The sequence below is a fragment of the Octodon degus genome, unplaced genomic scaffold (genome assembly GCF_000260255.1).
Source record: "Octodon degus isolate 3935 unplaced genomic scaffold, OctDeg1.0 scaffold00262, whole genome shotgun sequence".
Taxonomy (NCBI): domain Eukaryota; kingdom Metazoa; phylum Chordata; class Mammalia; order Rodentia; family Octodontidae; genus Octodon; species Octodon degus.
The window spans coordinates 999,601-1,009,427 of NW_004524838.1; the positions used below are offsets into that span (position 1 = coordinate 999,601).

General features: G+C 39.2%; 1 protein-coding gene across 1 annotated transcript in view; it reads right to left on the reverse strand.

Annotated features, from left to right (window-relative positions):
* Positions 1–9,827, reverse strand: part of Vps50 (VPS50, EARP/GARPII complex subunit) — a 137,829-nt gene that overhangs the window by 120,746 nt on the left and 7,256 nt on the right. The gene's annotated exons all lie outside the window — the stretch shown is intronic.

Genomic DNA, 9,827 nt, shown 5'->3' on the forward strand with positions numbered 1-9,827 from the left:
TACAACAAAGATCATAAGACAGTGCTATACAAAATGACAACGAGAAGGAGCAAAATGCAATCTCAGACCACAAGCCTAGCCATAACTGCAGAGGACACTAACACAGAACAAATTAGGAATCACACAGCTGAAATCAATGAATCAAGAGCTTCTGAAATACAAAAACAGCTGCAGAAAGGTATAGAGGAACTCAGATTGGAAATGAAAAAATCCCTGAATTAATAGCATCTGCAGAAAGAGTCAAAGGCAGAAACATATGGAGGAAACCCACTGTCCACCCAGAAAAAGTGTATGGACACTAGCTCAGCTGAAATGTATGAATTAACAGCATCAAATATAAATAAGCAACAGCAGAAAGTCACAGAGTAACTCACAGTGGAATTATTTTCTGAAATAAAAAAGGAATTCTCTGAACTCACAGCATCTGAAATAAAGAATCAAATACAGAAACATAGGGAGGAAATCCAATCTGAAAAAAACTCTGCAGTGAAAGAATTAATAACTGTTTCTAAAGAAGACACTGATTCAAAAAAAAATAGAGATTAGAAAAATGACGGATTCCTTGAATGAGCAGAAACTCTAAATGGCTTACTGTTTAAAATTTCAGTGGAGGAAGAGTTATAGCTCAGTGCTTAAGCACTTGCCTACCATGAGTTAGGCTCTGGGTTCAATCCCTAGACCCCCCAAACACACACACACACACACACACACACACACACACACAAAGAAACTAATAGTAATTTTTAAATTCCCCTAAATTTCAAAAAGAGAATGAATGCAAAGTCACATAAAAAGACCTATAAATCAAACTCAACTTATAAAAGACACTTACAAAAAAAGAAAGAAATGGCCATCACTGATTCAGCCTGTGAAGAGATACTATGAAGACAGTAGAAAAACAAAGAGGGCGCTGCACTCTGGGGAGGTTTTAGCTACTACACATTAATCCATCAGCACCCTGGACAGTGGCACCGAGAGACAGACTAGGTAGGGTTAAACCCACACCACTGAAGAAGGGAAGAGTCCCAACCAGCTGATCAAAAGCAAGCTCCACACTCCCCCTAGAAATCTGAAATGACAGTGAGATGTGTAAGAGTAGAGGTGGTCAGAAATTCCTGCAAACTCCCTCCCTAACAGTCCACAGGCACTTGAAGTACTATCTTCGAAGTTGTAAGCTGAGAAAGGCAGTAAAGTCCCAATGAGAATCTGGTACTGTTGCCTCCCTAGGAATTCTGCAGCACCACAGTAAATAAATGGCGGCTGGTACCATTCAGAAATATATGAATTCTTGCTAAAAGTGAAAAAATCAGGTATTTAGCCAGGTCAAAAATCCAAATAGATTATAGTGACTGAGTGTTTTCATCTGAAATCTATAAATGCCATCAACATGTAACACCACACTGAGGCACTTCACACAGCTCCTAAGTAGACTGAAGTAGACACTTAAGAGTTTAGCAGCAACTCTGCTCTCAGTCTTGGAAATTTTACTCAGGTTCTTCATATCTAGGGGTTGGTTTTTGTTTTGTTTTGTTTGTGGTTTTTACCTCTAAAAGTCTCAGTCTGGTGCTCACTTTGGCAGCACATATACTAAAAGTCTCTCTCTCTCTCTCTCTCTCTCTCTCTCTCTCTCTCTCTCTCTCTCTCTGTCTCTCCTCTGCCACAAGCACACCTCCCTCAACAAACACTGAAAGTTATTAAAAATGCCAAAAAGAAAACGTGATTTCATTTTAAAGATCTCACATGTACATTTCAAAATGTTCTGAATCTCTAAAAAGAGTACACTTTGCATTTGTATAAAAAAAGGTCAGATGTTCCTTCCTAAAGAACGAAGCAATTACTATCACCGAAAGAAGACAACCCCTGCAACAATTCTGAAGAAATGGCAGGAAACACTTAACACAGAAGCCTGCATGAGGGAAAGGAAGGGAAAGAAACTCAGCACGCAGTGTAGAGTTCAATCCCACAACACAGAAAGGCTTTCTCTCTCCTTGCAGCCTATGTGGTCACCTCGTTTTGAAACATGTCTGAATTCATCCAGCCAAACTCCATTCTGACGAGAATCAAGACCATTATGTGTTTTCAGTTCTGCTGCACTTGGAGTCTGTAAAGCTACTTCCACTAAATCATTCGCCTGCTCAATCACATCTCACGCCTCTGGAGAACTGAGACTGCTCTTTATTCTCCATAATTATGCTCTGTAGTGCCACAGCACGTTGAAGATAATTATCATTGATCAAATGAAAATTGATTGATCAGTCAATTACACTTAAAAATGGATGTTAAAAAAAAAAGGCAGTAAATTCTTATTTTCATTCTTTATTTTTTTCCCCAGCATCAGGGGTCAAACTCAGGACCTTGTGCTTACCAGGTAGGCGCTTACACTGCTGAGCCATATCCCGGGCCCCAATAAGCTCTTGTTATTTTTAGTTTTGCTTTGGTTTGCTTGCTGGTTTGTTTGGTTTGTTTTTCCAATACTGGAGATCAAACTCAGGACCTTGTGCTTACCAAGCAGGGACTACCGCTGAGCTGTATGCCCAACTAAGCTCTTGTTTTAATAGTCAAAAATTTCCACAAGCTCTTAATAAAGGATGCCTCTCTTCTAACTTGAAGTAACAAATATTAAATGGTTTGGAAATATAGGATATGTAAATACTAAAGAATAGATACAGCTACATTGCATATTCTTAGTAAAACAACTCCAGAACTTTTGCTATTATGTAAAATTCTCTCCTGGGATGAGAGACATACAAAAATATGTTTTTTGTTTTTTGTTTTTTTTTTTACCAAAAACAGAAACAAGGCAGCAAACTAATATCTGTGAAGCAAAATTTCATGTAAACAAAATGAACAAAAGATTTCCTATAACAACAATTTTAAAGGAAAAAAATGCATAAAAGAGTACCAAATAAAATTTTATACCATATGAAAATCTGTGAAATAAGACAAAAAGGTTGCACTATATAAGTTTTGAATAAAATATTTTCAACTTTCAAAGTGTTACTATAGATAAAATGCTGAAGAAGGTTTTTTTACACTGAATTTTGTATCAAACAGTAACTACATACACATTAACTTGAATGGTGGTCCCAGTGCTCTGTAAAATCTGAAAACCCAAAAATAACTTATCAGTAACTCTACCAAATGTGCTACAACTTTCCTGTCAATGGTAACCAACTACCACAGAAATAAAGAAAATGTACATCAATGTCGCCCCTGAATGAAGTGAGAGAAAAACTACAAATAAACTAATGAACTTAACAGCAAAGGGAAAAAAAGCAGAAGAGACAAAGTAAACAAATCCATTCTCTCTGGCATATCATCCCCAGCAGCGAGGCTGCCTATTTTCACACTTCTATTACTTTCCTGTCCCAGTCGACATAATTGCATCTAACAAACAATTTTTTATCCCTTTCCTCATACAGATTCCTCAGACTAGGTCAACCAGGAGCAGAGATAAGTGAAACTCAGCCCCTCACTCAAATGCTTCTAACATGAGAGGGACTGATGACGGGGACAACGCAAAGCCGAGCGGGAGAGGCAGAGGCTGGCACGGGCGGCAGGGCTCACACGCGCGCAGAGAAAGGCAGCATCCAGAGAGCCGGGCATGGGCAGAACTGCTGAGGGAAGAAACTGGGGGAGATGGTTACAAATAGACAAAAGAGCCACAGTTAAAACAGTGGCGCGGGAAAGCACACAACAGCTTCAGGCAAGAAAGGGTGGCTCCTCGGAGGCAGAGAGATGCCCCGGGAAGTGTCTGCACGGACACCACAGGACAATAAGAGGCACCGAGAGATTTCTCTATTAATTCTATACACATACATATTTATATATAATGCATATTTCCTTAAAATCCTCCATATATATTAGAACTCTATTTTCGTTTATTAAAAATATATTTTCTTTACACATCTCAGAGGCTATATCAAAGCAAAGTCCAATGTTTTCTTAAAATAAAAAGCAAAATTATTTTGGAAAGTACTAAACAACAAAGAATTTATTCAATGTTTCACAGGCTATTTTTCCAGAAGATACAATAAACCACCAGGCTTCGTGTAACAATACACAATTTTTTATTTTGATTATCATGTATATTCACATAGCTTTTGAAATAAATCTACGTGAATATACATGTAAAATATATGTTATAATTTTATGAAAAATGAAGAAAAGTAATCCTAACAGAAATTTAAATCAACATCTTCGATTCAGTCGAACCATTTTTCTTCACAGCATAAAAACAAATGATTCTGTGGCAACTACCGAGATAGGTCTGTAAAACAATTTTCTCTCTCAAATGTACAGTGTTGCAAAAAAAATTTCCAGAATATTTCTGGTTTCTAAGAAACCAGACTATAACTTTCCAAAGCAATTTCCACTTAAGAGAATATATTCAGTTCAGGAAGAAAAACAGAGACTACAAATTTTGAATTTAAAACAATGGCTTCTAAATTATCCAAAATGCACCCAAATTGAAAATTTCAACCCCAATTTTAGGGCTTTCAATTCTAGCTACATTTATAAATATGAAAATTTACTTACAAAACCAAACAGGGTCTCTTTACCATTATCAAACTCGGTGTTATAATCAGAAAAGTAATTTAACCTGCTTTTTAAATGCACAGCCCAAGTGTAGAAACTTGTAACCCTCAGCGGTAGGTTTCTATTCAAACAAAGATGAATGTAAAACCGTCCCTTATCTCAGGGCGTTTCAAAGCTACAAAAAAGAAACAAATGCAGACACAATACTAAAAGTCTAACTCCCTTTTCTGTTCTTAGCTTGTCAGATCACAGTTTACATAACATTCCTTACGGGCAAAATCTATACAATCTGTGTGTGCGTGTGCATGTGTGTGTGCGTGTACGTGCGCGTGCTGTGAGGTACTTGTGGGGATTTTTTTCCAGTACTGAGGGTTGAAGCTGGGCCTTTGTGCTGCCCTTCAGTCCACCCCACCCCACCCTTTCTGTTGTTGCTGACGTGCGCTGGGTCTTAGGAAGTCGCTAAATGGCCAAGGCTCAGCTAGAACTTGCGGTCTTGCTCCCCCAGTCTCCTAAGGTGCCGCACTGCAGGTAGGCGCCACCATACCAGCTACATTTTCCTCCTGTAAAGGATAAATTTGTCTTTTGTTTGCTTTACCTTTGGTCCTTTTTCATCAGTCAAAACAAAAGAAGCTCTTCTTTTGTAACAAATTCTAAAACAGAAGCCGCACTCTTGTTAACATCACATTTGAGATCTAATTGAAAGGAGAAAGTATTTGGCCACAAATATTTACGCAGAGCTGAAGCAAAAAATAAATAAAATAAAATTTTCAATATTTAATCAGTGTTATTAAAGTCATAAATCACTAAACAAATAATTCAGTCTTTTTCCAAATGAAGCAGAATCCCAAACCTATTTCAAGATCACAGATACCCTAAAACTATGTACCACCAAAGTGCATAATGAATTCCCAGATGTCTCATTCTGTGAGGAAACAGCACACTTTCTCAAAAGCCCACTTGAACAACAGTAAGGCCTCAAAGGTAACCTTATCACTTGCAGGGTTTCCTGATTTCCTGCAGGCTTTTGGCGCCATCTAGTGGAATGCTGCTGAAGTTGCAATCTGAAAGGAAGTTTCAGCAAAATGACGAAATTTTATTTGCGGTACCAGGCATCAAACTCAGGACCTCGTGATTGCCAAGGCAGGCGCTTAAGCCTCTGCGCTATAGGAAACTTTTTTCCAGGGTATTGGACAGCATTATTTTAATCCAGATTTATACCATATTTATGATTTTAAAATGTATTTTAACATTTTTAGATGAAATAAAACTCAAATCACATAAATTTACTGAGTTGATCTGAATGAAATATTACAAAGTTACACAACTATAAAACATAAATTTTACATCTGATATTATACCATATATTTTTATTTATTTTATCTTATAGTTAAAAATACCAACCTTAGTTTTGGACTTAGTTATATTATTCACAAGGGTTTTCCTAAATTTGGTACTATAAAAACACTGATGAAAATAGGTATCAAATTCTTTCTAAAACTGTCTTTAAAACTTGTCACCTTGGTTGGAGCTCCACAAGCTACCTGTCACAGGCCTAGCCAACGTTCCTTTTGTCTTAATTAGCACCTCTGTGATTCTGAACTCTGCAGCTGTCCAGGGTTGCCTCCCTCCCTGAGGCTGAGGCAGTACGAATCTGCTATCTCTTACACCTTCCACAAATATTTAACTGCCCGGCCCCTCCAGTGTCGGTCCCATAGACTGGATTTTTTCTGAGTTAAGAATCTCAAAGTACTCAACAATATAAAAAACTACTTTAAAGTTAGGCATGGTGATACACACCTGTAATCCCGGCTCTCGGGAGGAAGAGGCAGGAGGATTTCTACAAGTGCAAGGCCAGACCGAACTACAGAACAAGACCATGTCTCAACCAAAAAAAGAAAAACAGTAATTTTAGTAATGATAAATACTAATAGCCTTAACTATTAAACAAAAACTCTTAGTTTTACAAATCCATGATTAGAGTCTCCCATGACAGCAATTGCAGAAGATGTCCGTCCCAAATGATACACAGTCGTAGGCTGACTGTCCCAATCACTAAAGTTAACAAAATTTAGCATAAGCCTCACGCTAAGCCTGGCCAATACAGATAGCAATGCACACATTTTCTTAAAAACTTGCTCAGTACATTCTTTGCAAAAGAATGTATATTTCTTACTTGTTTCTCAAACATTACAATATAGAAAGCATAAAATATCAGCGTTAAAAGGGCTCTAAAGTATCGTCAGTCCAACCACATCTTTCCACAGACAAGGAAAGCGGGCTATACAGCAACTTCAATTAACTTCCCTTGCGTGAGCTGAATGTCCAAGTCAGATGGGGCTCTTGACTGATTCCACACACTTCAGTAAAGCTCTACAAACTGAGCTCTCTGCTCACTGGTGATTTCAGGCTTCTTTTCGCCAACGCTAAGAAGTCAAATCAAGTCCATTTACCCTTTTTCACAGAAGTACTTCAAACTGTAGAAAACATTCTGCACTAACACCCAGAATGTCGTACAGTGTAACAGAAACCGGACAGAGGAGACAAGAGCCCGACAAACAGCTGTGGAATGGATACAGGAGAAAAAGGAAGTCAGGCGTGCGGTGCAGGCCTGAACCTTCGCTCTCAGGAAGCTGAGGCAGGAGGACTGCAAATTCAAGCTTAGCCTGGATTACACAGTGAGCCCTGATAAACGCAAACAGACAAAACAAAACCTCCTTCTTTCTACATAGACCATGCATTATCAAGTTGGGACTGCAAGAGTATTTGTTTTGTCCCATCATCCTATTCTATCATGAAAAGCAAGAATCTATAAACCAATAAGGAAATAATCACCGCTGGGTCCTATTGTTAGACCAAGGCCAGAAAAAAAGCCCAGGCTTTATCTTTACAGACTGTTACCGGAAGACAGTGCTTAAGCAGAAATCCCAAAAATAATATTAATATCCGTACTCTTTTCAGGTGATAATACATAGCCACAGAGCCATCACAGAAGCACTACAAAACGCGTTACTAATACAGACAGATTTATAAGGTCCTGGATGCTGATATTTTTAATTTTTTTAATCAGAATTAAACAATTATTCTCAAACATAGACCCAGCAAGTTAACTATAATTTTGTGGGCAGTGTAATTACACGTCACAATGAATACTGGTCGTTGTACTTTACCGCCACTATGTAAAAATCACACCATTTGTAAGAAAGTAGTTGGATCTTGAAAACCCAAAAACAATAAAGGAGAGATAGCAGGAGACAGGAAGGTAAGCACTTTAGAGATGGGGCAGAGACAGTAGAGAAGGGGGATCGGGGGATGAAAAATGATCAGGGATATATTTATGAGATATATATATCAATATATATCTCATACATATCATATATATGTGTAAATAAAAAAATGGTAACTGTTATACAAAAGAAATATTTAAATTATATGCATTTGATCTAAATACAGTTACATTAGGTTGTGAAAACCATACTCAGTATTGAAGTTATTCCAAGGCACACTGTAAAGGAAACATCTGCACATGAATCTCAGTATCGACTGCCAACCCCACTCGCTGCAGACTCACTCTGCAGACCACAGCCTTGCCACTCTCTGGCCAGAGCAAGCCTCAGGTTTCCAGAACCAACCAGAAAAAGGCAGCAGAGCTGCCCTCCCGCTAGCACTCGTAGTGCTCAAAGTGCACCCAAGCGGACAGGCAGGAGAAGCCCCTCCGGCTCTCCTAGTGAGGCCACACGTAGATGACAGGACGGTATCGGGCATTTCACTGTCAGCTGTTGTATCAGCTAAGTAACTTAGCTTTCCAGTATGTGCCAAGTCTTCCTCGACCTGGACCATTTTTGGCTTGCTCAGCTTGTGATCCTAGACTCTACCTAGGGCCCGTTATCTCGGAAGGACACAACACTGGTCACTGACGGGGCTGTGGATGGAGCGATCGCAAGAACACTGCAATGAGAACATCAAAAGCCCACGGCCTACAACTAGTGGGACGGTATCAAGGCTCAAGGCTTAAAGACAACAAAAAGTTTCTATACATTCATTAATGTATTTTTAATTATGCTCACTCATCCACTTGATACTGCTTCTGACACACGGAGTCATCTAACTCAAGGCAGGTTCACAACGCTTGGTAATATTCTGGGTAAGTCAAATAATGAGATCTGTTTAGGGTATGTGGTTAGCCTTTATTTTTCAATTGATTCATATTCAATAATCTTTATTATTTTTTTAATTTGTATGTATTTGGTACAGGGTCTCACTAAGCAGCTTGGACTCACAGTGATCCTCCTGTTTTCAGCTGGGATTACAGAGCTGGGATTACAGGTGTGCACCACCATGCCCAGCTCAGCAAGCCCAGGGCGGGTCGGTGCCACAGTGGTGCCAGGGATCAAACACAGGTTGCTGAGCTTGTCTAAGCAGGTGCTTAGTCCACTGAGCTACCTCGCTGGCCTTCAGTAATCTTAAACATTATATAAATCTACAATTCAAAGATGTCTACATTTTTCCCAGAGGCACTTCATGAAAAGGATTGGCTAGAATTGAATTTTATTGCACTTAAACAATAAGTTTGAAGGGCTGACCAAATACCTCAGCAGACTAAAGCACCTGCTTAGGCAGACACAGAGGCTGGAGTTGGATCCCTGGGCCTGCTGTGCCGGCCCCACCCCTGGGGCACGCTGAGACAGGGATTGAGATTGGGTATGGTGGCGCGCCTGTAATCCCAGCTCTAGGGAGCTGAACACAGGAGAATCACTACAAGTCCGATCTACATAGTGAGACCCTGTAGACCGTGTCCTAAAATACTAAATAAATAAACAATAAGTTTGGCTCTCACCTAACAAAATGGCCTAGAAATAATTTCAAAAATCACCTTGCAAGGAAGATGCCTCCCTGAACTGGGCCATCATCCTACAGCAGCTGGCCCTACAGTATAAAGAGAAGCCTTAGATCACTGCGCAAGAGAAATAAGGCCCATGTGTTAAGATACCAGGGGGACCACACAAAAAGAACTTTCAAATATGATCCTCAAATGAAAAATCTAAGAGGAGATGCTCAAAAGTGCCACTTTTTCTCTGTGGTAGAGCTATTATTGATACCAGTAGCTCCGAGTGACCCTCCTCCACAGACGCATTGGGGATCTAACAATGGTTAATAATTCTGGAGGAAGCCCGACAGCTTTCAGGAAACACATGAAAGTTGTAAATTGAGAAATTTACAGAGGTATCAGGGATCAAAATTTGAAATATACACAATTTATTACAAACTATGTTTTAGCTGCCCCAAACAAA